Source organism: Colobus angolensis, unplaced genomic scaffold, assembly GCF_000951035.1.
Source record: "Colobus angolensis palliatus isolate OR3802 unplaced genomic scaffold, Cang.pa_1.0 Scaffold220, whole genome shotgun sequence".
Taxonomy (NCBI): domain Eukaryota; kingdom Metazoa; phylum Chordata; class Mammalia; order Primates; family Cercopithecidae; genus Colobus; species Colobus angolensis.
The window spans coordinates 3,352,200-3,379,832 of NW_012115378.1; the positions used below are offsets into that span (position 1 = coordinate 3,352,200).

General features: G+C 37.0%; 1 protein-coding gene across 4 annotated transcripts in view; it reads right to left on the bottom strand.

Moving 5' to 3' along the window:
* Positions 1–27,633, bottom strand: part of DTNA (dystrobrevin, alpha) — a 401,960-nt gene that overhangs the window by 373,409 nt on the left and 918 nt on the right. The gene's annotated exons all lie outside the window — the stretch shown is intronic.

Here is a 27,633-nt window from a genome sequence, read left to right on the forward strand (position 1 = left end):
GCACGGCTCTGTTCTTTATAAATATTAAAGTGCAGCTACAAAAGGCAAACAAGATCCTGAATAAAGTGACTGACAGAGATCAAGACATGCCATCTAAATTTTTAGGAATTTCATGCACAAGCATCAAAGGCACTGCTGCAGAAGAACCCAGAAGAATGACAACTGCTATAGTTACTAATTCATTCATTCAACAAATACTTAATGAGCCTCAGCTCTGTGCCAGGTGCTAGGGATACAAAAGAGAACAAGAAACAGATAAAAATCCCTTCCCTTGTGCAGCTTACATTGTAGTGGGGGAGAAAGACAATGAACAGCCCAATACATGTATGCTTCAATGTCAGGTAGTAAAAAAGGCTATAAGGAAAAGTAAAGCAGGAAAAGTGGATAGAGAGGGATAAGGTGCTGTATTAGGCAGAATGGTAGAAAAGGCGTCACTGAGGATATGTGAACAGAGACCTGTGTGAATTGAGAGAGAAAGCCGCGGAGATCTGGAGTAAGTGTTCCAGGTAGGGGTCAGAGCAAGTGCAATGGTCCTGAACTGGGCAAAAGGTTGGCTTATTCAGAGAACAGCAGTGAAGCAGAGGGATGGAAGAAGGCAAGGAATAGAGTAATAGGAGATGAGGCTAGAGAGGGAGGTCCAAGCAAGGTCATCTAGGACTTACAAGTCATGTTTTGCAAGGGAACTGATGTTTAACCTAAGTGTGATGGGACATGACGAAGATTTAAGGTCAACGAATGATATTATCTCTGATTTATACTTTTGTATGATTATTCTTGGTTCATTCTGAAGGACTAGCCATGGAAACCAAAGTAGGAGCAGAGAATACAGTCATCCAGCTACCAAAATAATATAATAGTGACTTGGATTGAACGGCTCTTGGTGGAGTCAGTAAGAAGTGGTTTGGGATATATTTTGAGGGCACAGCTGACAGAACTTAGTGATGGATTGGTTATGAAGTGTCAGGGGAAATGGGAAACAAGAATAACACCTACTGAGCATTGGATGACTGCTGGAAACATACTGAGATGAGGGAAGGCTGGAGGAGGAGCATATATCAGGAAAAGGAGTAATCAAGAGTTCTGTTTGAAATATTGAGTAAGCAGCTGTAAATAAAAGTCTATGGTTGAGACTTCTATCATCAGAAAATACAGTCCAAACACTAAAGACACATCTGTCACCTAGTGAATGCTCAATAAGTGATGGCTTTTATGTTGTGGTTGTTATTGTTACTACCAAACTGACACCATCTTTTGCCTCTAAGATGTTACTTTATGAAGGAATTTGATGTATGGGAGCAGGGGGACTCAGATAGGGTAGGAATTGTTTAAAACATCTATTAGCACATGTTCTAGTTCTGAACTAGAGAGAAAATCTGAGGAAAACTATGAAGTGTTCAAAAGCAGTAGTTACCAAGGAAGGAAATGGCAGGAGAACAGCAATTAAAACTTCAAGAGGCCTGAGATAAACAATAGAGAAAGAGTTCTCAGATGTTCCAGCCTCACCTGGAAAGTTTTTTTTGTTTGTTTGTTTGTTTGTTTGTTTTTGAGATGGGGTTTTTGTTCTTGTTGCCCAGGCTGGAGTGCAGTGGCAAGATCTGGGCTCACTGCAACCTCTGCCTCCCGGGTTCCTCTCCTGCCTCAGTCTCCCTAGTAGCTGGGATTACAGGCACATGCCACCACGCCCAGCTATTTTTTTTTTTTTTTTTTTTATTTTTAGTAGAGACGGGGTTTTGCCATGTTGGCCAGGCTGGTCTCGAACTCCTGACCTCAGGTGATCCACCCACCTCGGCCTCCCAAAGCACTGGGATTACAGGCATGAGTCACCGTGTCTGGCCCTGGGAAGATTTTTAAAATCAGATGGTAAAGATCCACTTTGGATCAACTGACTCAGTCTTCAAGGATCCATCCCAGAATCTATTATTTAGAAGTGTTCCTTGGATAACTGCATGTTTGAAACCGCCACCCAAAGGACACAGTCTTCTAAACCAAAATAGGAAATGTTTGTCAGCACTGGCTGTTAAGAGAGCAGGACACAAAAAATATTATGATTGTCTTTTATATCAAGTGTGCCCACAAAGCTCATTTCTTAAATATATCAGAAGGTACCCATCAAAAAGAGGCTTTTTCAGAAGGATGCATTGGAGGCCACAATCACAGAAATGCCACTGTACCTCAAAGAACATTTAAGACATCAGCTTCTTCTAGAACTGTAACTACAGTCACCTATGCAAGTAAACATTATAATGTGAGTTCTGAGATACTATGGTATCTCAGAAAGAATATGAAAAAGGGATGAGATAACCAAGGACTTAAACCCAGGTGTGCCTCCAGCAAATCATGTGACTTGAGAAAACTTTCTTTACCTTCTTAGATCACAGTATTCTTAACTTTAAATGGATGATCTTATTATCTTCGTGATTTACAAGAGTCCTATGTTGCCACATTGTTGCTTCAATTGAAAACTTGGGTAAAGAGGAGATTGCTCTGCTTTTAACTGTTTTCCAGTTCTGTATGAGACTTCATTTGAAAAAAGAGTTCCCTTCCTTTAAAAAAAGTAGCTTGAGAAACATTATAGTAAATAATCTCAAAAGTATCTTGTAGGAACAAAGGAACTAACATGTGCTAAACCTTCATTACAGGCCAAGAATTTTAGGCTTGTCATCTCATTTGGTCCTCAATGCAATCCCAAAAGCTCTAGGGCCATGAATACACCCACTTCAGAGATGATGAAATTGTGGTTCAGAAGAGTTATTTATTTATTTATCTAATGAAGTTTGTAATCAGAATCACTCTATTTCAGATTCATACCTGAAGTGCACCAAACCTCACAACCTTTACATTAATCCTTAATGTTTCCTTCTAGAGTTTTATGATTTCTGGTTTTGACTTAAAACAGTACAGCCTAAATTTGTAACATCTTTCCTTAGCTCTAAGTGATTTCTGGTAATTTTAAAAAATTGTCTGCCATGAAATTCTCCCACAAGCTTTAGCTTCATATTGGAGAACTATTATTAGGACACTTCCTCCTGGATGTTTAATGGCTTTCTCAAACTCAAGAAGTTTAAAACAAAATCATTATCTTCAATCCAAACCTGTTCCTTGTTCTATCCTTTTGGATAACATCACCATCCACTGTTTACCTTTGACTCTTCCTTCTCATTAAACCATTCCCTGCAAGGCTCTGATAAATATTCCTCAGATCTATTCACTCCTTTCTGTCTGTAAGCTCCTGCTTTAATTATCTCTCATGAAGCTATTGCAATGGCTTACACCTACTCTGCCTGCATCCACTTGTGTCATTCAAGTCCTTTTCCCCTGTGCATTCTTCTATATTATAATTTAAACTGCAATTTTGAAAATATTTCTATATGTACCTCCCCAACTATACCAGGAGATATTTCCAGTGCTGCATTCTATTAATGTTCCTATCTTTACTACCTAACAGTATCTCACACATAGTGGCTTCTCACACACAATAAAAAGTTTGCCAAATTAAAAAAAAAAACAGTAAGTCAAAATTGACAACATTTTTGTTGGAGCAACTGGACATTCATAGGCAAAACAATAAGCCTCCACTAAACCTCAGACCTTACACAAAAATTAACTCCAAATAAATCATAGACTTAAATGTAAAATAATGAAACTTTTAGGGAAAAAAAAGAGAAAATCTTCAGGATAGAGATTTAGGGAAAGAATTCTTAAACTTGATACCAAAAGCACAAGCCATTAAAATAAAAATGGATTCTTATCAAATGGTCCTCATCAAAATTAAAACTATTTGCTCTGTGAAAGACTTAGATAACAAGAATAAAAGACAAGATACATACTGAAAGAAACTATTTGCAAACCACAAATCCAACATCTAGTATATATAATGGACTCTCAAAACCTACCAGTAAAAAGACAAACAATCCAATTAGAAAATGGGCAAAAGACATGAAGAGATATTTCAAAAAAGGGGTTACACGGATGGCAAATAAGCACATGAAAAGATGTTCAACATCATTAGTCATTAAGGAAACAGTAAAACCACAATGAGATACTACTACACATGTATCAGAATATCTAACATAAAACATAGTGTTAACACTAAATGCTGGCAAACGCAGAGAAGCTTAATCTCTCACGCATTGTTTATGGGAATGTAAACTGGCACATCCATTCTGAAATACAGCTTGCAGTTTCTTACAAAACTAAACATCCAACAATCTCACTGTTGGGCATTTATCCCAGAGAAATGAAAGTTTACTTTCACACAAACCTATTCACAGATGTTCACAGCATATTTACTTACAATATTCAAAAACTGGAAAAAACTGAGATGTCCTTTAACAGGTGAATGGTTAAACAAAATGTGGTATATCCATACGTTGGAATACTACTCAGAAATTAAAAGGAATGACCTATGGACACAGGGCAAGGTGGATGGAACTCAAGGAAATTATCCTGAATTTTTAAAAATCTCAAAAGGTTTTACATACAGTAAAATTCCATTTATATAACATTTTTGCAATGATAAAATTATAGAGATAAAGAGATTACAGGTTGTCAGAGGTTAGGGATGGAGGGATGGAGAGGGGAAGAGAAATGAGCATGGCTATAAAAGGGCAGAACTATGGAGCTGTTCTCTATCTTGATTTTAGTGATATTTATGCAAAGCCACATATGAGATAAAATTGCATGCACCTAAATACACACACACACGCACATGTGTATATAAAACTTGTTAAATCTGAATAAGGTCTGTGAATTATGCCCATCTCAATTTTCTCATTACGATATTTTATTACAGTTTTGCAAGCTGTTACCATTGGGTAAATTGGGTGACAAGTTCATGGGACCTCTGTATTATTCACTGCAACTGCATGTGAATCTATAATTATCTGAAAATAAAAAAATTTTGAACACTGAAGGCATTTAAGAGTATTAAAGAAATTTAGGACAGCTTCATCTTAAGAAGTTCCAACAAGTTTTTGAGCAGCAGCAGCTGCTTTGGTTAATGTTATCCAACAGTTATGGGGATGACTGAGATTCACTGTATTAGTTAACATTGCTTACAGAAAAAGATTGGCTAAAAGGTCTTGACCCTTAGTCATTTTCTGTGTGACTAATTTAGTGTGTGACCTTGAGCAGTTTGTCTAACTTCTCTCTTAAATAAAAGGGTGGGGCTAAATGATACCTCTGCTTCTTTCAATTTTAATGTTCCACAAGCACATCATGATCCTAAGACAAAAGTAAGAGGATAAGAGCCGAGTTCAACAGAAGAATATGAAATATATCACTGGGACCTGGTTAGAAGAAAATGGCAGAATCTTTCCTTTTGGTAAGGTCGCCAAGGTGGTTTTGGGACAGCATTTGTTGGTTACAAGAAATTCTAATCTCTAGAAACAAGATACAATAAGCAATGAACAGTGCCTAATACTTTCTTAGGAAAACTGGAAACACAACACAGCACCATCCTATTAAAACACAAGTAGTAGAGAACAATAGTAACACATTTCATCTATTATAGTGATCAGGATGCTGCACAATATAATTGAATACAAGGCTTATTTCACAAATACAACTATGACTATGGAATAGTAAGATGTTTTTAAGAATGGTTTTGTTGTGTTTGTGTGCATGTGTGTGCAAGTATTTTTAAAATAATTGACCAAAGTACTAACATCCTTTTGCATTGCAATAGTATTTTGCAAGGAAAGGTCTGTGTAGGAAGTTAAAACTGGAGATGCACAAGGACCCAGATTTCCTGAGCAATAATTAAAACTGTAAGGATTAGCTGACCAACAGTCCAAACAAAAATTAAGGGAGTTTTTTCTTCAAGGGAAGAAAACTCAAGGGAGTTTGCCATCTAACAAGCCAAACAAAGCCAGTGAGCTTACTGAGAGAAGTGAAAAATCCTGTTTGGAATGGGTCAGAGCTGATGTTAGGGTAAAGAAAGTCAGGTGGAATTAGTTGAGCCAGCTGTTTTGCAACATTTTGAGCAAGAATTTTAAAAGGCATCAAGCATGGGGAGTCAACCCTAATAGATGAACTAAACAAACCCCCAAAACTTTATCAACCCATAAACTCAGTCTACCCTCCCAACCCGACACTGCAAAATTTCAAGGCCGGCACAGGGTGAGTGTCATGGGTTATTAAAACACACATCTTGCTATGGTCTCAATATTTGTGTCCCCGTGAAACTCATATGTGGAAATCCTAACACCCAAGTTGATGGTGTTAGGAGTGAAGCCTTTGGGAGGTAATTAGGTCATGAGGACAAAACCTTCATCAATGGTATTAACTCCCTTATGAAAAAAGTCCCGTGAGAGACTCCTTGCTCTTTCCACCATGTGAGGACACGGCAAGGGGTGCCATATATGAGCCAGTAAACAGGACCTCACCAGGCACCAAAACTGCCTTAATCTTGGACTTTCCAGCCTCTAGAACTGTGAGAAATAAATTCCTGTTCTTTCTTAGTCACCAGCTTATGGTATTTTGCTATAGCAGTCTGAACAGACTAAGACACACTCATTTGGCCACATTTTAGAACCCCATTTCTTCTTTAAGACTGCCTTAGATACTACATTTAAATGATTTACTTTTTAATAAAGCCACTGTGATTCACCATGGGCTTTATGTGTCATATCGATGACTCTTGAAGTGTGGTCCCTGGGTCAGCAGTGTCAGCATTGTCTGGTAACCTGTTAGAAATGCAAATATTTGGTTCCCAGTCCAGACTGATTAAATCAGAAACCCTGGCGGTGGGACCCAGCAAGCTGTTTTCAAAAGCTCCCCCCATCAACCAGGTAATTCTTATGCATGCTAAAGGTTTGAACTACTGTTTTATACACACATTTATACACACACACACACACACACACAAACACATGCACACACAGAGTTGATGTGGAATTAGGACAAAGATAATAAAATCATAGATTTTCTTAAAGATGGAAATTGATCCTTCACCCTAATAAAATAACAGATAACTAAGAGCAAACTTTAGAGTCCTTAAATAGCCACTGTGGAGTGAATTCTGACCACTAGAATCTCTACACACAATTTAAACCAGATTTTATCTTTTTCTGGTCCATTCTCCCAGTTTCCTACAGGTAGGGAAATCTATCTTGTTAGGAGTCATTACCCGCAGAGGCAAAGAACTTAGAATTTGGAAGTATCCAAGTAGGACTCAAGTTCTATTTTGGAAGTATCCAAGTAGGACTCAAGTCCTATTTAGGTTTCTATTGAAGAGATTTGAGGTAGGGTGCAGGTAATAGTTAACGGTAAAATCTACTTTTTTATGCAGTTGTTGATTCAAGAAAGCCACTAAAATGTTGTCACATATCTCCTCATAGCCTTCCTGCTTCTCAGAATATTGAGATATTTTCTCATGTTTCATACAACACAATTTTTTCTTTATTCACCTCATGTTGTTTCATTGTTTCTTAATTGCATCTCCCAAGTAGAATGTAAGCTTCCTGAGGACAAGGGAATGGTGTCTCCAGGTGTTCAGTGTGGTCCAACTGTACATAGACACTGATGAGCAGATGCCTTTATCTTCCTCCAGTCCCACACTGAATCACCTAGATAGCTGAGATGTCACCTTGCAGTAGATGATGGCTTCCCTAATGAAAATTCAGAGCAAATCATTCAATTGTCAGCTTTGTATCTGGCAGAGTCAGAGTAACACTTTATGTATTGCTAAAGAAAATGATGTTACCAATAAAACACTACTTTTGTATTTGAAATTTGCCATATTTTCCTCTTAGCCTATCACTAGGTAAAGACTGGCACATGTTATGACCATAACTATTTAGTTTTGCAACTATTCTATGTCAAATTTACTATTAGCATATAAGTGTTGTTAATTAAGCTTTCTGCTTGTGTTACAGATTTCTATCAATCTCAACCAGTGTTTTCTGGATTAGCATAACAAATCTAGCTCACAGTAATGTGCACCTTGGCAGTGTTAATGGATATGAGGCAAAAGGCTTCGGGAAAATAAACAGAGCTCTAATAGCTATGTCTTTAAAAACATATGACAATCTAAAACAGTGCTGCTGTTAGGTTTACCATCAATCTTAGGCAACTATTAAAATTTTCCATGGATTATTAGATTCATACAAGCAAACTTCATTCACTGTTGTCATCTTGATTATAGCAGTGGTCACATCTTATGTGAAACCAGTTTTCTTCTATACTGGTTTGCTAATTTGTATTCCATAAAGCACTGGTTACTTTTCATCAGAGAGGAAAATTTTTATTTTTATTTTTTGACCAAATACGCAAAATCTGGTAAACTATAACCTGCAAGATGCAAACAATGCTTATGTAAGCATTGGAAAGGGTTGTTTTCTGAAAGATATCAACTCAAGGATATACCATGTTTTTATGACTAGGGCTAAAGTTTTTATGACTAAAGTTTTCCATTTTAACAATTTAGGTAATGTCAACAATTTAGGTAATTCTCACATATACCTTCCAGAGATCAGTAACGCCACCACCATTGTGAAGTTACGGTTGCACTCCTACTTAAAAGAATCCCATAGTATCAACTGCAATACCACACACTGCCACTGTGCCATCCATCTGCTGGATTCACCACCATAAAAGAGGTAAGGGTTGTTTATGCTGAGGGGTTTTCAGGGACTGCTGGCGGCAGACAATTATTTCATAGATGAGAGGGTCATTCGCTTTTCCTTTCTGAGAGAGTAAGGGTTACATTTCAACAGTAGCTAACAATGTAATAGTTCCTAGCCGACTAACTGAGGAAAACAGAAAGCCAGAAATATGACTTACTAGTGTGTACCTGCCACTTTGGGATGAATTTGTACACTTATAAATAACCCCATTTCTCATACAGTAAGGCACAGAAGCTTAAGCTAAAAAGGAGAACTATGTTTTTAGAAAAAAATAATGATTGAGGGAGTTTCAATGCTAGGGATATCTAACATTTTTGTCCCATAACACAACTCCATTGCCTAAACCTACAGCAAAGTCTCCTAAAAACACAGCCTAGAGCCAGTGGGACTTCTGGGATTAAAAGAATCAAGGGCATAACCAGCAGGGTGACCTAAGTTGGCACTGTGCTTAGGAAATAAAACTCAGAGTAATGATTGGGCATTCAATATGTGCAGAGACTCAGAACAGAGTCACAGGAGAAATGTAAGCTCCACAAAAATCCCCCAAATAACAGAAAATATGCTTGAGTTGGAGCTAGTGGAAGTTTAAGCCAATTTCACTCAAATTTTCTGAGTCAAAGTGACCTAAGGACTTGGGGACATGCAAGAAACTGATATATGCATACTCACCTAATATACTCAGATATGCCCCATTATTATATATTAATATTTATACTAGCTGTTTCTATAAACTGTGATTCATTTTTCCAAATGCAACTTTGAGAGCAGACTCTGATTCTGTACCTCTTTCGCTTAATCACAGTTCTGGAGAGGTAATTTAGACAAACCACAAGGTTCTGACCATGATATCACTCTTGATCCACCCAGGGGCTATTCATTCTAGTTATACATGACTTGAAAGCATCCTTTCCATGTGAATGGCAGTTTGCACATTTCTTTCTTCTTCACCAACTAGGAGCTATGCTGGCCCCACCTGATTTCTTTCTTAGATGCTAAAGCCCAGCGAACTCTTAAGTAATATACAAATAACTAAGTCATAGAGCCCAGGAATTTCAGCTCTACCTTTTGGTGGCTCTGTCATATTCAACACGTTACACAGGATCTCTTTTCCTATCTTTTTCTCATCTAGAAATTAGAGCTAATAATACTAGCACAAAGGGTTACTGAATAGGATTGAGATAATACAGATGAAATGTTTAGAATTGTTCATGATAGATAAGTCTTAAGTATATATTCACCATTTTTATTCAAATAACTTTCTTTAGTCTGACTCCAGGTTCAAGAGGAAAGTTATAATAATTTTTCTTTCCATGGGGATCAGCCAGTAAGGTAAGACTGCCTTACTCATGCTGATCCTAGTAACAATGATAATTCTAATTGTGATTAAGCAAATTCTTATTTATAGTTCAGTCTCTATAAGCTTAATGTGGCTTTGTATTTCAGAGAAGGATCTGGGTTCTGAATTTATAAATGAAGATAGATCCATGGACCTTCATGAATTCATTGAAAGTAATGGTTCTCTGTCAATACCAATCTCCATTCTTACATTTCAACTTCTACAGCACATTTCTGGTTGTTACCATCAGCTGCATGATTAAAACACACAAGGCCACTTAACTGGGAAACTTGGGGATGAGATCTACGCATTCCGATTTTTTAAAAGTTGCCTGGATTGTGACTCGCAGATCTGGATTAGCCCCTATCATTACTGTTAGCCTTAAAATTCTAAACTCATAAAGACAGGTTCTGATTCAATGTGTGGCTCCAGAATGGGTTTTAGATACCTGTACTTTTAGCAAAGCCCCCAGATGATTCTGATGCAGGTGGTCCTGGAAATATATTTGAGAAGCACCTAAAAAAAATGGCCAGTGTCCTAGTCACATTGAGCCACAGGAGCTAACAAAAGGTGTGGCAAGGATAAACTATGCCAAAGACTAGTTCTGTCACTGATTATAAAATACTGACTCCTAGTAAATAATATGGAATGACTGACTGATGGAACAGGGAGGAAGGAAAGCTGAAATATGCAGTCTTGTCAGGGCCTTGGTGAAAGCTTTGAGAAGCGCAAGCAAGGTACCAAAATGTTTTTAATTTCACTATGCTAGAAGCACGTCTCCTTTCATGACCATCCAAGATGCTAGATGCTAGTCGGGGTACTGAGGCATGAAAACTCAGAGAAAAACAGAAAAACACACAAAAACAAAATAGACGGAGAGAACAGATAAATTTGTAGGGAAAAAAAATCTAGCTGGCATAGATTAGCATCTGTTCATAAATGGGCAGGAGCAAAGCTAAGAAAGAAGTGAAACACTGGTATCTATCACCTTCTCCCACCTGTGAGCAAGCTCAGTCTTTAAAAAAAAAAAAACCAAAAAACCACACACACACGCACACACGCACAATTACACATACTCACATGAAACCACAGGACTATTTTTATCCCTTAAACTACTATTGGCTGAGTGAAGTTAGATTATTTTGCTTTTATAACCACTATAAAACCAATCCATAGCAGACTGGTAATAGAATACCATTTCCTTTGGGTTCACTTCAGTTGTTTTTCCTCCTTGTCTACACAAGGATTCAAATTGTAGAAACATGGGACAACTCTCAATCTCATATCTAAGCTCAATCTGAAATATTAAAGGTATTTAGAGAACTTTTATTTTTAGCTATTATATCATATGTTTGGAAAGTAAGGCATCAAACAGAAACAAAAACTTAAACTCAAAACAAGCAAACAAAAAGCAGAAACAAAAAAAGGTTTAAGCACTATGTGGACCCTAAGGCAAACAAAAAAAAGAACAGCGAGATGTTTTGAAATGTTTTCCTGTTTTGAAAATGATTCATATTTTGATAAAATTCTCAAAATCAATCTGACTCATATATTGCTTCCTAAAGGGTATTTCACATCATTAGCAAAAATTATTATTTTCTACACATTCTTACGATAAACATTTTTATAGTGTTTGGGTTAAAAGGAGGAGGCAGAATTTATTTGCATGTGGAAAAAAAATCACCTGACACATTCTGTGTTTATAAATAGCAATGAACACAGTAGGGGAAAATCTGGACCACTACCCACAGAAGGCACAGTGTGCACTTCCTATCAGAGCATTTTGGTAGTGATTTAACTACCACATTTTAAAAATGTCAACCAAGTAATGATTATTATTTTATTTATTTATTTTTTATTATACTTTAAGTTCTAGGGTACATGTGCATAACGTGCAGGTTTGTTACATATGTATACTTGTGCCATGTTGGTGTGCTGCACCCATCAACTCGTCAGCACCCATCAATTCGTCATTTATATCAGGTATAACTCCCAGTGCAATCCCTCCCCCCTTCCCCCTCCCCATGATAGGCCCCGGTGTGTGATGTTCCCCTTCCCGAGTCCAGGTGTTCTCATTGTTCAGTTCCCACCTATGAGTGAGAACATGCGGTGTTTGGTTTTCTGTTCTTGTGATAGTTTGCTAAGAATGATGGTTTCCAGCTGCATCCATGTCCCTACAAAGGATGCAAACTCATCCTTTTTTATGGCTGCATAGTATTCCATGGTGTATATGTGCCACATTTTCTTAATCCAGTCTGTCACAGATGGACATTTGGGCCTAGGTAGTACCATTCAGGACACAGGCATGGGCAAGGACTTCATGTCTAAAACACCAAAAGCAACGGCAACAAAAGCCAAAATTGACAAATGGGATCTAATAAAACTAAAGAGCTTCTGCACAGCAAAAGAAACTACCCTCAGAGTGAACAGGCAACCTACAGAATGGGAGAAAAGTTTTGCAATCTACTCATCTGACAAAGGGCTAATATCCAGAATCTACAAAGAACTCAAACAAATTTACAAGAAAAAAACAAACAACCCCATCAAAAAGTGGGCAAAGGATATGAATAGACATTTCTCAAAAGAAGACATTCATACAGCCAACAGACACATGAAAAAATGCTCATCATCACTGGCCATCAGAGAAATGCAAATCAAAACCACAATGAGATACCATCTCACACCAGTTAGAATGGCCATCATTAAAAAATCAGGAAACAACAAGTGTTGGAGAGGATGTGGAGAAATAGGAACACTTTTACACTGTTGGTGGGATTGTAAACTAGTTCAACCATTATGGAAAACAGTATGGCAATTCCTCAAGGATCTAGAACTAGATGTACCATATGACCCAGCCATCCCACTACTGGGTATATACCCAAAGGATTATAAATCATGCTGCTATAAAGACACATGCACACGTATGTTTATTGCGGCACTATTCACAATAGCAAAGACTTGGAATCAACCCAAGTAATGATTATAAGGAAGAAGACATCTGATTAGTATTGCCATGGCTGGGGGCCTTTATTTTAGAAACGATGACTCTATGTAAGAGGAAACATCTGCTATACCATTTAAAAATCTGTTCTTAAAGGAGTGGTTCCTCCAACCTGCCCAAATGGTATTATTGAACAAACATTGTATAATGAAGGTTTGGAAAAGTCTTATCCCCAAAACATTGCAGAGGCTCGACCATTTAAATGCCCAAGCAAAATGAGTAAATGATAAATAGTATCAAATTGAATGCACAAATGAAACAGAAGGAATAAAAAGAGCCTAAGACAATCGGTGGTGAGGAACAGTGAAAGGATAGAAAATAATATTTTTCTAAACCAAGAATATGTGTCATCTCAAATGAAAAGCAGATTTCCTCAGTTTACACAGAACAAGACATTTTCAAAAAAGTGTATAAAGGGTGTATGTAATTGAAACATATGATTTATAGAAACTAAAAAATTCAGCTTATACACAGTAAAATGTGATGCCTAATCCAAAAGCTAAAATATTATTCATCAGAAGAGGTGGATACTATGTGAATACCAATTATGCCCTTTCAGTTTAGCAAATTGCTAGCTGAAAGTGTAAAATTATATAAAATATTGTCCTTAAAATACAATGAAATAACCATATTCAGGGCTGGAAGCCACAGACTACTCCTCAAATCTGTATCTGTCCATATTTCGGTACCATCACAAAACATTTTAAAACCTTTTAACCTTTTACTTCTTGTTGATTTTGTCTTACCCTATCCTGGGGTTTGGAACTATATCTCACTTATAAAATATCTATATAAAAATGCAGCTTTTCTTTCTTCAGGACAGTCTTTTAGCCAAGATTTCCTTTAATCTCACATGACCCCAGAGAAAAATGCCAGCATACAGTAAACAGTGAATCCCCCATGGTGGAGCTGATGTGGTAATGACAATGATTAATTTGGACATCCACATATGCATCTGTCTCTAACAATACTGTGTGACAAGATCTCCTAAAAAGCATCTTCTTCAAATAATGCAGAGACACCCCCACTCTCGCCTCCAAATACCTTAATGACGGGTGTCACCTCTAGAAAAGAACGTAAAAACAGCTACAAAATTCATTAATGTATGACTTGGCAACTATGAGAAACAACACGAGGGAAGTATAGGCCTGGCTCATTTTTTTGATGTCAACCACAAAATCAGACATGGAGTAGATCTGGGTTAAGGACAGAAAATAACTGCATAATCATTAATATGTATCAACCAAGGAACAGTTTTAGGTAACGCATTTTTAATTTCCTTACTATATTTACTTGAAAAAATATTTATAATATAAGCACACAAAATGTTAAACACAATAAATACATTTTCCAAAAACCTAAACTGATACGTCAAGAATCACTGAAAGCATAAATGTAGCATATTTTACAATGGTTGGAGGGGTTACTCTAGTGTAGTGGTTCTCAACTTTAGCGTGTAGCACAATCCCCTGGAGAGGTGACTACAAGACAGATTGTGGGATCTATCCCCATGGTTTGTCATTCAGTGGGTCCAGGATAGACACTTAGAATTTGCATTAACAAAGAGTTCCAAAGTTGTGCCAATGCTGCTGAGGCCAACACTTTGAGAACAATTGCTCTAGTACAGTGAGAATTTCAAGGTTGGCTACAATGTTAATAACTTGATTTGTCTTTTTTATGAATTTCTCTAGACTGTTGTTCTTTATGATCTCCTCTGTGTCAGCTGTAATTCCTCAGCATATTGGTTTCAAGCAGGGAATTCTTAGCTCCATCTTTTGTACTTAACCTACCAGGTAGTGATCAAACAACTTGACAAATCAGTACATTTATTTTTAATGCATAATTTTTACCTCAAAAGAAATTAATAAGAATACTTTCTAGGAACTGCTCCTCAGAGTTTAAATATGGATTTCGTGTTCACCATTTCTTAGTTTATAAACATTTTCTCATGCACTTACTGGTTCAAAACTACATTTCAGGTGGATGGTATTCCTGCAAATAAAGAACATTTAGTGAGAGTAGTGCAAGAGCTGGGATGATGTGGTTCCAGAATCCCACCAGAGAAGACACCTCTGAGAGTGGGGGAAATCTCCAACTATGCCACAGCCTACAGTAATGGCTTTCCAGGAGGGGAGAGAGGATTGATTTGGGGGAGTAAGAGTACCTGCCTAAGAATCCTACACTGATGGACTGCACTGTGAACACATCTATCTGCATCACCACTTGAGGACTCACTCATCCCAGTTACCTGTCAAGTGTTGATTATTCAGAAACAGATAAGCAGTAACCCTCTGAGATTTATCCTCTGAGAATCAATGGGAGTGATTTTTCTCAGATTACGCTTGCATAAAACATATAGATTGGGCTTTTGCTTCTGTGAAGAAGGAGAAAAAACACTTCCCTACTCTTCTTACTAAGTACAACTAAAACTCCTGTATTTTATACATAAAATAAACATACAAAGACACTGAAAGCTGGAGAAAAGAAGACAAATCAGCTAAGGTACCTCAGAGCTCAAGGAATGACAAGATGGTGAGTTCCCTGAAATTGTGTGTTGCCTCACATATCCAATACTTGGGGCTAAAGAAACTGGAAACCCAGAAATGCCATCAGGCACAACTTTTAAAAGGGTGCCAACAAAACCACACTCTCTCTGACCTAAGGAACAGGAAAGGAGCAGCATAGCTAGATAAAAAACCAATTTAGGCAATAACTGCTCTATTATAGCCACAGATGACAGAAATACTTGTGCCTCTACCACACCGATGCCAACACAAGCTGTGTAGAAAACCTACACTTCCACCCTTGCCAAGCTGTAACGAGACACCCCAACTTCTCGCATCCCCACCGTGATGATGCCATAGAAGGCCAAGTAAAAAGCTGGGACTTTTATTTTCACAAATGGTAATAAAGACTCCCCTATTCTTCACTACCACTACGTTGTCAATAGTAACTATGGGAGGATCCTGGAGTTCTACACCTACCTTGCAGTACTGAGTCTCCCTTCTCCTTCTCTGCTGGAATGGTGTCACGGGTGGCTTAATGGAGAGTCAAGACTGTCATTAAGACCCAGCAGTCATTAGGCCACCTCTTCTGTCCCCTTAGTGTGTCAGTGGAGAGACCACATGGGGAACAGAAAGGAGGCACTTGTACCCTTCACAGCTTGAAGAATCAGTGAAGACCTGGTGAGAAGCCCGGATTCCCACTTTGCCCTACAGTAATGTGAAGTCCCTTCAGGTGTCAAGGGAGACTGAGTGAGGAACCTGATTTCTACTCCCCACCTGATGCTCACTGAGGTGATGTTAGTGAAAATTGGCTAAATCAGAAAGTTTAAATAAGATTCAGTCTCTTAACATATAAGAAAATGGCCAAGTTTCCATTGAAAAGCATTCATCATACCAAGAACCAGGAAGATCTCAAACTGAATGAAAGATGACAATCAACAGATGCCAAAAACAAGATCCCAGAGATGTTAGAATTATTTGATAAAATTGTTAAAGCAGTCATAAGAAAAACATTTCAAGTAGAAATTTTAGAATTGAAAAAAAAAACCAAAATATAAAAATCAGTGGGTGGGTTCCGTAGCAGAATGTGAGTGACAGAAGAGAACATGGGAGCTACAAGATAGAAAAATAGAAATCACTCAATTTGAGCAACAGAGAAAACAGATTAGAGAATAAAAAGAGAGAGAAAGAGAGCCTCAGAAACCTGTGTGTGGTAAACTGAATAATGGCTCCCAAAGGTATTCAGCAGAATGGCTCCAATCCCTGGAAGCTGTGAATGGAAAAAGAGATTTGGTAGATGTGATTATACTACAGCTCTCCAGATAGGGAGAGTGACTTGCACTATCTAGGTGGGTCCTAAATGTAATCACAGTGTCCTTAAAAGAGGGAGGCAGAGAGCAGAGATAAATCTGGCCACAGAAAAGCAAGTAGGAGATACGATCACATCGGAAAGAAATTGGAGTGATCAAGGAAGGGATTGTAAGTCAAAGAATACAGGTGCCTCTAGAAGCTAGAGAAACCAAAGAAATCATTCCTTAGAACCTCCAGAAGGAAGCAGCATTGCTAATACCTTGATGTTAGCCCTATGAAACTGATTTTTGACTTCCGGCCTTCAGAACCACAAGAAAGTAAATGTGCACTTCCGTAAGGCATGAACTGTATGGTAATTTGTTACAGCAGCCATAAAAAATCAATACACTGTGTGACAATAAAATAAAAAGGTCTAACATTTATGTCTTGGAGACCTGAAGAAAAGGAAAAATTGGACGAGGCTGAAAAATTGCTAAAAGTGGCTGAAAACTTCCCAAATTTGACAGAAGTCATAGACCTACAGATTTAAACACCTGAGTAAATCTGAATGCCAAAAAAAAAATCTCCAAAGATATCCATGCCAAGACACATCATACTCACTTTTACGAAAATTAAAGGCAAAACAGCAAGAGATAAATGTTACTTTACGAAAGGAGAAAACCCATTAGAATGACAATGGATTTTCATCAGAATACATGGAGTACAAAGGAAGTAACACAACATGTTTCAATTGCTTTAAGAAAAGGCCTAGAATCTTATATCCAGTGAAAATCTTTCAGGAAGAAAGGAAAAATCAAGACATTCTCAGCTAAAGGAGAACAAAAATATTTTGTCACTAGCAGATCTTACCTGCTCACAAAGGATGGCTAGAGAAAAGTTCTTAAAACAAAAAGGAAACAATAAAAGAAAAAAGGTTAGAACTTCAAGAAAAAAGAACATGGTAAGCAAAACACATCAGTAAGTGCAACAGACCTTCCGTCTTTGCTTATTGAAGCAAAAATTATAACACTGTCTGATGTGGTTCCAAATGTATGCAGAGGAAATATTTAAGACAATCATATTATAAATGGAGGTTGTAAAGGGAGGTAAGGTTTCTATACTTCGTTCAAATTGATAAGATGACAACAGCAGTAGCCAGTGACAACTTGTGTGTATATGATGTAACACTTAGAATGATGATAAAAAAAAAAAAAAAGAAAACAAAACACCTGGCCGGGTGTGGTGGCTTACGCCTGTAATCCCAGCACTTTGGGAGGCCGAGGCAGGCATATCACGAGGTCAGGAGATTGAGACCATCTTGGCTAACACAGTGAAACCCTGTCTCTACTAAAAATACAAAAAAAAAAAAAAAAAAAAGAAAAGAAAAAAAGAAAATTACCCAGGCATGGTGGCAGGTGCTTGTAGTCCTAGCTACTCAGAAGGCTGAGGCAGGAGAATGGTGTGAATGAGAGAGGTAGAGTTTGCAGTGAGCCGAGATTGCACCACTGCACTCCAGCCTGGGCAACACAGTGAGACTCTGTCTCAAAAAACAAACAAACAAACTTTATACACTGACACACTTAAAAACACTATACACATAAAAGTGGAATTCTATAAATGTTCAATATCAGGATGGTAGAGAAAAAAAACCCAGTGAAATCCAAAATAGAGATAACAAACAAAAAATGGCAGATTTAAGCACTAAAGTATGGTATTTATATTTACAGTAAATGTAAATGGTTTAAATATACCAATTAAAAGACAGATATTAGCAGAGTGCATTAAAAATAAGAGCCAACTATATTTTGTCTACAAGGAACTCAAATAAAATATAAAATATGGGCCAGTGGAAAGTACAAGGATGGAAAAGGGATATGCAAACATCCATTAAAGGAAAAATGACATTAAAAATGTCTATATTAATATCAGACAAAGTAGACTTCAGAGCAAATAAAACTACCAGAAAGAGAGAAGGGCATTATTTAATAATAAAGTCAATACACCAAGAAGACATAACAATTCTAAATATGTATGCACCAAATAACAGAGCTATAAAATATGTAAAGCCAAAGTAGTAGACGTGAAGGGAGAAATAGACAAACTCACAATTATAACTGGAGATGGCATATACTTTTTCATTAATAGGAAAACTAGACAGAAAATCAGCAAAGACATATAAGAACTTGACAGCAACATCAACCAACGTGATTTAATCAGCATTTATAGAACACTCTGTCCCCAAATAGCCAAATTTACATTCTTTTCTAGTGCCCATGGAACATATACCAAGGTATAACACATTAAAATAAACCTCAACAAATTAAAAGAATTGAAATCATACAGCATGTGTTCTCTGAATACAACAGAATCGAACTAAAAGTCAATAATGGAAAGAAAGCAGGAAAAATCTTCAAACATTTAGAAATTGAACACTATAATTATAAATATCCAATTAGTCAAAGAGGAAATCTCAAGGAAATTTAAAAATACATTCAACTAAATTAAAATGAAAATACAATATACAAAAATGTATGGGATACCGTGACGGCAGAACTGAGAGGGAAATCTACAGCACTAAATGCATACATTAGAAAAGAAGAAAGATCTCAAACCAATAATCTTAGCTCCCTGCCAAGAATATAGAAAAAGATATTATTATCTTTCTCCAAGAAAAACAGGAGAAAGTAACAATTATAAGAGCAGAAATCAATGAAATAGAGAACAGAAAAATAATAGAGAAAAATTAATGAAACAATGTGTTCTTTTAACAAATGAATAAAATTGAAATCCTCTAGAAAAACTGACAGAAAAGAAGAGAGAAGACACAAGTTAGTAACATCAGGAATGAAACATGGAATAGCACTAAAGACCAAGCAGACATCCAAAGAATAATTTGAAATATTAGGAGTAATTCTACACAAATAAATTTGACAACTGAGATGAAATGAACAATTCCTCAATCAACTTAAACCACAGTAACTCACACAATATGAAACAGATCATTATTGTGTCACCCCACAAATTCGTATGCTGAAGTCCTAACCCCCAGGATCTCAAAACGTGACTCTACTAGAGATAGGACTTTTAAAGAAAGCGATTAAGATCAAAAAGAGTTTAAATTAAAATGCAGCTGTTAGGGTGTGTTTAGGGCCTAATTCAATCTGACTGGTGTCCTTACTCAAAGAGGAAATTTGGACACATGGAGAGACACCAGGGATGCTTGAGCACTGAGGAAAAGATGATGTGAAAACACAGTGAGAACTTAGCTATCTGCAAGCCAAAGAGAGAGGCCTCAGAAGAAACCAAATATGCCAACACCATGACCTTAGACTTCTAACCTCCAGAACTGTGGGGAAATAAATTTCTGTTGTTTAAGCCACAGTCTGTGGTATTTTATGTCAGCCCTAGCACACTCATATAGATATTAAGGAAATCAAGTCCCATAACTAAAACCAAAAACACTCTAAAGAAGAAATCTCCCAGCCCAGGTGATTTCACTGGAGAATTCTACCAAAGGTTTTTTAAAAAAATAACACGAATCCTATGTAATCTCTTTCAGAAAATAGAAGAGCGAACACATCCCTATTCATTTTATAAAGCTAGTATTATCCTGATACTAATACCAAAAACAGTACCAAAAAGAAGAAAACTACAAGTCAATATTCCTCATTTGAATATAGATATAAAAATCTTTAACAAAACATTGGCAAATCAATTTGGTAATTCATACAAAGAATTAATCATACATAATGAATAAATGGAGTTTATTGCAAGGATGCAAGGCTGGTCCAATAGTTAAAAATTGATCAATGTACTCCAACATATTAAGAAGCTAAAGAAGAAAAATCATATGATCACATTATTTGGTGAAGAAAAGCATTTGACAAAAATCAATACCTATTTGTGATTTTTTTTGAAACTCAGGAAAAACTGGAAATCAAAGTGGAATTCTTCAATTTGATAAATAACATTTGCATAAAACTTACAGATAACATTATACTTAATGCAGAAAGACTGAATGCTTTCCAGTGAAGATTAGCAAAAGGCAAAGATGCTTGCACTCTCTATTTTTATTCTATATAGTACCAGAAGTTCTAGCCAGTGCAACAGGACAAGAAAAAGAAACAAAAGGCATATAGATTAGAAATAAATAAAATTGTCTCTGTTTTCAGATGACATGATGGTGGTCTACCATCTGCTAATTAATCTGTTAATTAGCATGATTCAACATATCACATTGAACACACATATAAAAACATCACATTGTACCTCATTAACATATACAACTATGATGTGCCAAAAAAATATAGAACTGCTTGGGCACGGTGGCTCACACCTGTAATCCCAGAACTTTGGGAGGCTGACACAGGTGGATCACCTGAGGTCAGGAGTTCGTTCACAGCCTGGCCCACATGGTGAAACCCCCTCTCCACGAAAAATACAAAAATTAGCTGGGCTTGGGGGTGGGTTCCTGTAATCCCAGCTACTCAGGAGGCTGAGGCAGGAGAACTGCTTGAATCGGGGAGGCGGAGGTTGCAGTGGGCATAGATCACGCTACTGCACTCCAGCCTGTGCAACAGAACAAGACTCAGTATCAAAACAAGCAACAACAACTATATATATATACACACACACACACACAAACACATAGAACTAATAAGTGAGTTCAGGAAGTTCCCAGGATACTAGATAAACATAAAAATCAATTAAATTTCAATATATTTGCACTGAACACCTCAACACTGAAATTAAAAATACAATATTATTTTAAATTGCTTAAAAGTTACTCATATGTAAGTCTAGTAATATATGTACCAGACTTAATCCCAAAACCTACAGATCACTGATAAAAGGTAGCAAAGATGTTCACGTAAATGGAGAAACATGCCACATGTATGGATTAAATGTCAATTGTCCTTAAACTGCTAAGCAGTTTTAATATAATTCCTATCAAAATCCCATTAAGATTTTTTGTTAATATAGACAAGATAATTCTAAAATTTATATGAAAAGTCAAAGGAATCAGAATAGCCAAAACAATTTTGAAAAAAAAAAAAAACAAAGTGGGAGGAATCAATCTATTATGAGTTCAATAGTTACTTATATGTAAATCTATGTAATAGGTTTCCAAAGAATAAGAAACCCCAAAAAAACCCAAACAAATATTCCCAAAGCAAACCACATATATTACAAAGAACCATTATTAAGAATATATAAAGAATTCTCAAAACATAGCATAAAAAATTCCCAAACAATCCAAATAGAAAATGAAAAGACATCTCACCAAGGAAGATATTTAAATAACAAATAGGCACATTAAAAGATGTTCACCATCATTAGTCTTAAGGAAATGCAAATTGAAATCACAACGAAATATTGCTACACACCTATCAGAATGGCTAAAATACAACACAGCAATAACACCAAATGCTAGTGAAGATACAGAGAAACTAATTTCTCATATATTGTTGATGGGGATGTAAAACGGCACATTCACTCTGGAAAAGTTTGGTAATCTCTTATAAAAGTAAACATGCAACTTCTGGGAATTTATCCCAAAGAAATTAATACTTATAATACATTAACACAAAAATATTTACATGAATGTCCATAGCACTACAAAACATTTTAGTTGCACTAGTTAAAAAAATTGGAAAAAACACTCAGATGTCTTTCAATAGGTGAATGGTTAAACAAGCTATAGCTCATGTATGCCACAAAATACTATTCAGCAACAGAAAGGAATAAGCTATTGAGACATGCAACAACCTAGATGAATTTCCAGAAAACTATGCTGAGTGGAAAAAACCAATCCCAAAAGTTCACATAATGTATAATTCCACTTATATAATATTCTTGCAATGACAAAATTATAGAAATAGAGAACATATCAATAATTGCAAGGGATTAAGGGGTTGGAGGTGGGTGGTGGTTAGAGCCAAGTTGTTGTGGCCATAGAAGAGCAATAGGAATTATCATCCTGGTGCTGGAATTTGTTCACCACTGTATCAATGTCAACATCCTGGTTGTGATATTGTACTATCATTTTGCAAGAATTTACCATTGGGGAAACCTGGGTAAAGGGACCACGGGATCTCTGTATTACTCCTTACAACTGCATATGGACCTTGAATTATCTCCAAATAAAATGTTTAATTAAAAGTACTGATTGAATATATTCCAATTATGCAGATTACATTTGGCAACGCAAAATAAATGTATAGTATGATTTATATGTTTGCATACTTTTTATAACAATGTGTGATAGCAGAAATTATACTTTTGTCTATTTTGGGGTAAGTGACAAGAAAAGATACACACATAGCTGTTCTGATTTCTGTACCATGTTGATACTATCAAATCTGTTCAGAAAACCCAATTTGGTTACTGTGGGCAGGTATTGGCACTGTTCTTGGCTTTCACTTGCTGTCAAATAGGCTACCACATGCATTCACTCAAAAATAAACCATTGCTTTTATTATTCCTTGACTAAATACAACTCTCACTGGAAAAGGATGAGAGCATCAGTTATTGATGAATCTACTTTTAAATTGAGGAATAAATCATTTTTAGATGGTTACATTATTATTATTATTATTTTAATTTTTTGAGATGGAGTCTTGCTTTGTTGCCCAGGCTGGAGTGCAGTGGTGCGATATCGGCTCACTGCAAGCTCCACCTCCCAGGTTCACACCATTGTCTTGCCTCAGCCTCCTGAGTAGCTAGGACTACAAGTGCCCACCACCACTCCAGCTAATTTGTTTTCATATTTTCAGTAGAGACGGGGTTTTACCGTGTTGGCCAGGATGGTCTCGATCTCCTGACCTCATGATCTGCCTGCCTCAGCCTCCCAAAGTGCTGGGATTACAAGCATGAGCCACCGCGCCTGGTCAATTTTTGAATTTTTAGTAGAAACAGAGTTTCACAATATTGGCCAGGCTGGTCTCGAACTCCTGACCTCAGGTGATCCACCCCCCCACCCCAGCCTGCAAAAGTGCTGGGATTACAGGCTTGAGCCACCGTGCCCAGCCTTAAAATTCTTACATTAATGAATGATCACAGAATCTTTAGCTGTTAAAGATATTTTCCTAATCATTTAAAATGCTAATATAGATACTCTTATATTTTGATTTTAACAACTTTAATAGTTTCAAATGGTGCTTAATATACCATTTTTGAAGTAAAAATACATAATATAATGAAACATTTCTCATAATCTACTAGTCATCTGTTTTTGTCTAGTATTTACATATCTTCATGTTTTGTATATTTTTCACCTATAAAATATGGGGCAAAAATATTCATATAAAGGAAGTTCTATTTTTCCACTGCTTTAAAAAAAATAAAAACATCAGATTAGGTAGTGTTATGATTTTCAACAGCAATGGAAATTTAATTCAGCAGTAAGATTCTGAGCCAGGTATTATACATCAATATTTAATAGTATGAAATACGGAATCAGAATGCTTTGTTTTAAAGACCATCTCAAACTATGTGACAGTGGTCAGGGTTACTCTCCTTCTTGTGCTTCAGTTTTTGATAATGATATGCAAGCCTCATATGGCTTTTGTAAAGAATACATCACATAATTTATATAGAGACCACAGAATGATGCCCAGTACATAGTAAGTGTTCAATAAATTTAGTCACTCCTATGTTTGCTTGAACTCATTAATATGAATTTCCCCAGCAGCTTTAGCACTCAATATCATCTCCATCACTATGGAGCCTCCTCTTTTCTTTTGGGTAGTTGAAAGAATGTCAGTGACTGTGTGATAAATCAATTAAAGTTCTATTTTGAGACATCCTGGCACTTTAACAAAAACAACAACAACAAACCTCCCAAACCACACAGAACAACTTCTTTTAGTTTGGAAGTAGTTGCCAAGGAAAAGAAAGAAAATGACTATATTACATTAAATCTAAATAACTCTTTGCAAATAGGTGAGTAACCACATAAAGCTAGCACATGCCCCATGTGCTTTGAAAAAAGTACTGATAGTTTTGTAAACCCTCCTCCCATGTCCACGGATGGATAATGAGGTGAAACATTGTGTCTTCTGGTGAATACAGAAGTAAAGAGATAACTAGAGTGACACACATCTCTGATTCAGAACATAATTCAGAAAATTAACATGCAAGCATTTAGTAAAAGATTACTGGAATTAGTACACACCCTCTCACGTGTCATTCCTGCACAAATGTGTGACTTTTCAGGCATCTTGTCCTGACCTCCATGTCTAGTCCAGAATCCTTTAACAGATATTCTCATAGAACTCCTTCTTTCATTCAGGAAACTTACCTCAACTTACAAGTAAAAATTTATTGGTATAATTATTTTATTAAAGCTTGTCCCCCTGTGCAGTCAGGGCTCACAGATCTTTCTGCTCACTACTGAACCCAACTCTTGCACCCCACACCTGGAGAAAAGAGGCTCTGTAGAAGCAGAGACAGTACAGTTCTTTCAAACTAGAGGTGTGGGACTTGAAAGGAAAAGGTCATGTCAAAACTACCAAGTGAGATAAAAGTAGCAAGCTGTCTCTAAAATAAGTAACAGAAGCTAGAAAACTGGAACACTGAGTTAAGAAAGGATGTATCCCAGAATTTGTCTTGATAACAATCAACACTATATATAAATGGACTTGGAAAAATCAATTCAATTTCAATATCAAAAACACTTGTGACTGATGGCATACAACCACTCTGACCACAGGACTGCACTGTAGCATCCCAAAATAAAGATGTAGCCATAATTCTGCTGTGTGTGTGTGTGTGTGTGTGTTGCGGGGAGGGGATGGTTAACCATTGAAGAGCTGAATATTTTTTCTCATATCCACAGATCATGTTTCCGTGCTGTTTAGTTGGATTCTAGTCTCTTTTTACTTATAATGTTGAGTGTGAGTTTGAAATTATATATATTGAATTTAATTAAAGTGAAAGATGAGAATTAAAGGAAATCTATGAATGTCAAAATAATTTTGAAACTCGTTATGTGAAGAAGCAATTAAAGTTTACTCGAAAAAAATAACAGATGAAGACTTAAGAGACATCTGCCCAATAAAATGAATACTGTGAAAGCTCTATGATAAGCTCAAACGAAGAGTAATTCTCTAAATATGTGAGAGTAATTCTCCATGTAAGTTGGAGTTCACCCCATTGAGACCTTTCTTCACATCATGGTTCATTTAAAACAAGTGGAGATTTTAAAAGTATTTCAACTTAGAACTAATGAGAAAATTTGATTTCAGTCTTCACTGCTACACAATTCTGTATAAAGTACATACAATTGGCTAAATGACATGACAAACTCGAATGCCCTTAAAATACAGCTTGCTTCTAATCACTGATAGTCCAAAGAGAATTGCATAATTCTTTTAAAACTGCCCAACTCTCGCCAGAGTGAGTGGATTAAATACAACTAATATTGCTCAAAAATCTGCAAGATGGTGGTGTTCTGAAGAAAACGATGGCCATGCTCTGAACAAAGAACAGACTAATAATCTAGGAAATTTAAAATTAATTGCAAGCATATAGCTTTAGCCATCTGCTTTATAATAATTTACTTTGCTGATACATCTTAACTGCTGAAAATCTCGACTTTGTTGTGAAATGCAACTTTAGTCACTGTAGGACATGCAACTTTAATTATTGTAGGACACTTGGTTAATTGTGGTGAAAGGAAACTACTCAAACATTATTTGCCATAATTTTAGTATTGAAAGTTAGAATAAGAAGAAAAAGTAGAAAAAGAGTTAATTATTCTGAACATGCAGCACATACCTATTAAGGCTCATCTTCATAGAAAGATGTGGTCAATATAGAAGACTTTAGGTATCATGAGTTGATTAGGGGCGCATGAAAAGCCCAACTAGACTCTAACACTTAATAAATGTATGACCTTGGGTAAGTTATTTTGCCTCTCTGTGCCTGGATTTTCTCACCTGCAAAAGTTGTTTATTAACATTATCTACCCCCCGGTGGTCTAAGAATTAAGACGGTGAATCAATCTAAACCATATAGAACCATGGAACATGTGGAACACTTTTTTCCTAAAGTTTCCACCTTTGGAATAAGCAAAAGAAAAAAAAACATTTTTTTTTTAAAGAAATCAGTAACTGTACACTTCAACAGTACAAGTATCTGTTAGATTCGAAAGGAAACACAAGCACATTAAATGCCAAGTGATGACATATAACAGGAAAACATAAGCATCAACTAAAAAGACAATTTTTAGAGTAAGAACCTAAAGCATGGTAAGCTTCACTGCAAGGTACATCCAATATTTGCGTCTCCCTCTGCCCCCTCCCTGCCAAGTTCTACAGTTATCTTCCCAAAGCCATACCCTAAGCCTGCCAAAGAACAAAGTTTTACCATCAAGTCCCAGGAGTGGTACCATCGAGTCCCAGCCCCGCCGTCGCCACCCCTCTTCTCTCTTTGGCTTTGGTCTTTTGACAGACACCTCTCTCCACCTCCCACTCTGGATAACAGAAGGAACCTCCCGCCTGCCCTCTGTCCAGCAGAAAACTTCGAAGTGGGCAACAGGCTATAAAAGCCGAAGACACTCACCCCCGTCGCCACCCGCCCCCGCCGCCCCCCGTCCCCAGGGCCTAGAGCCCACTCCCACTCTGGCATCGGCCCGGGCACCGCAGTGCATTGCAACACGAGAGGACGCCGCTGGCTGCAAAGGAACCCATCGCGGATGTCCTGGTCAATACCCCTCAGACTGTTCCCCGACGTGAGTATCATCCCTAATGGAGGTAGACACGCCACCTCCCACCAGCTCAGCACGCGAGGATGACCAAGAGGGCAGCGACCACAACAAAAACAACTCAACCCGCGACGCGAGGGAGCCAGCTGCCATTGCCACCCCCCGAG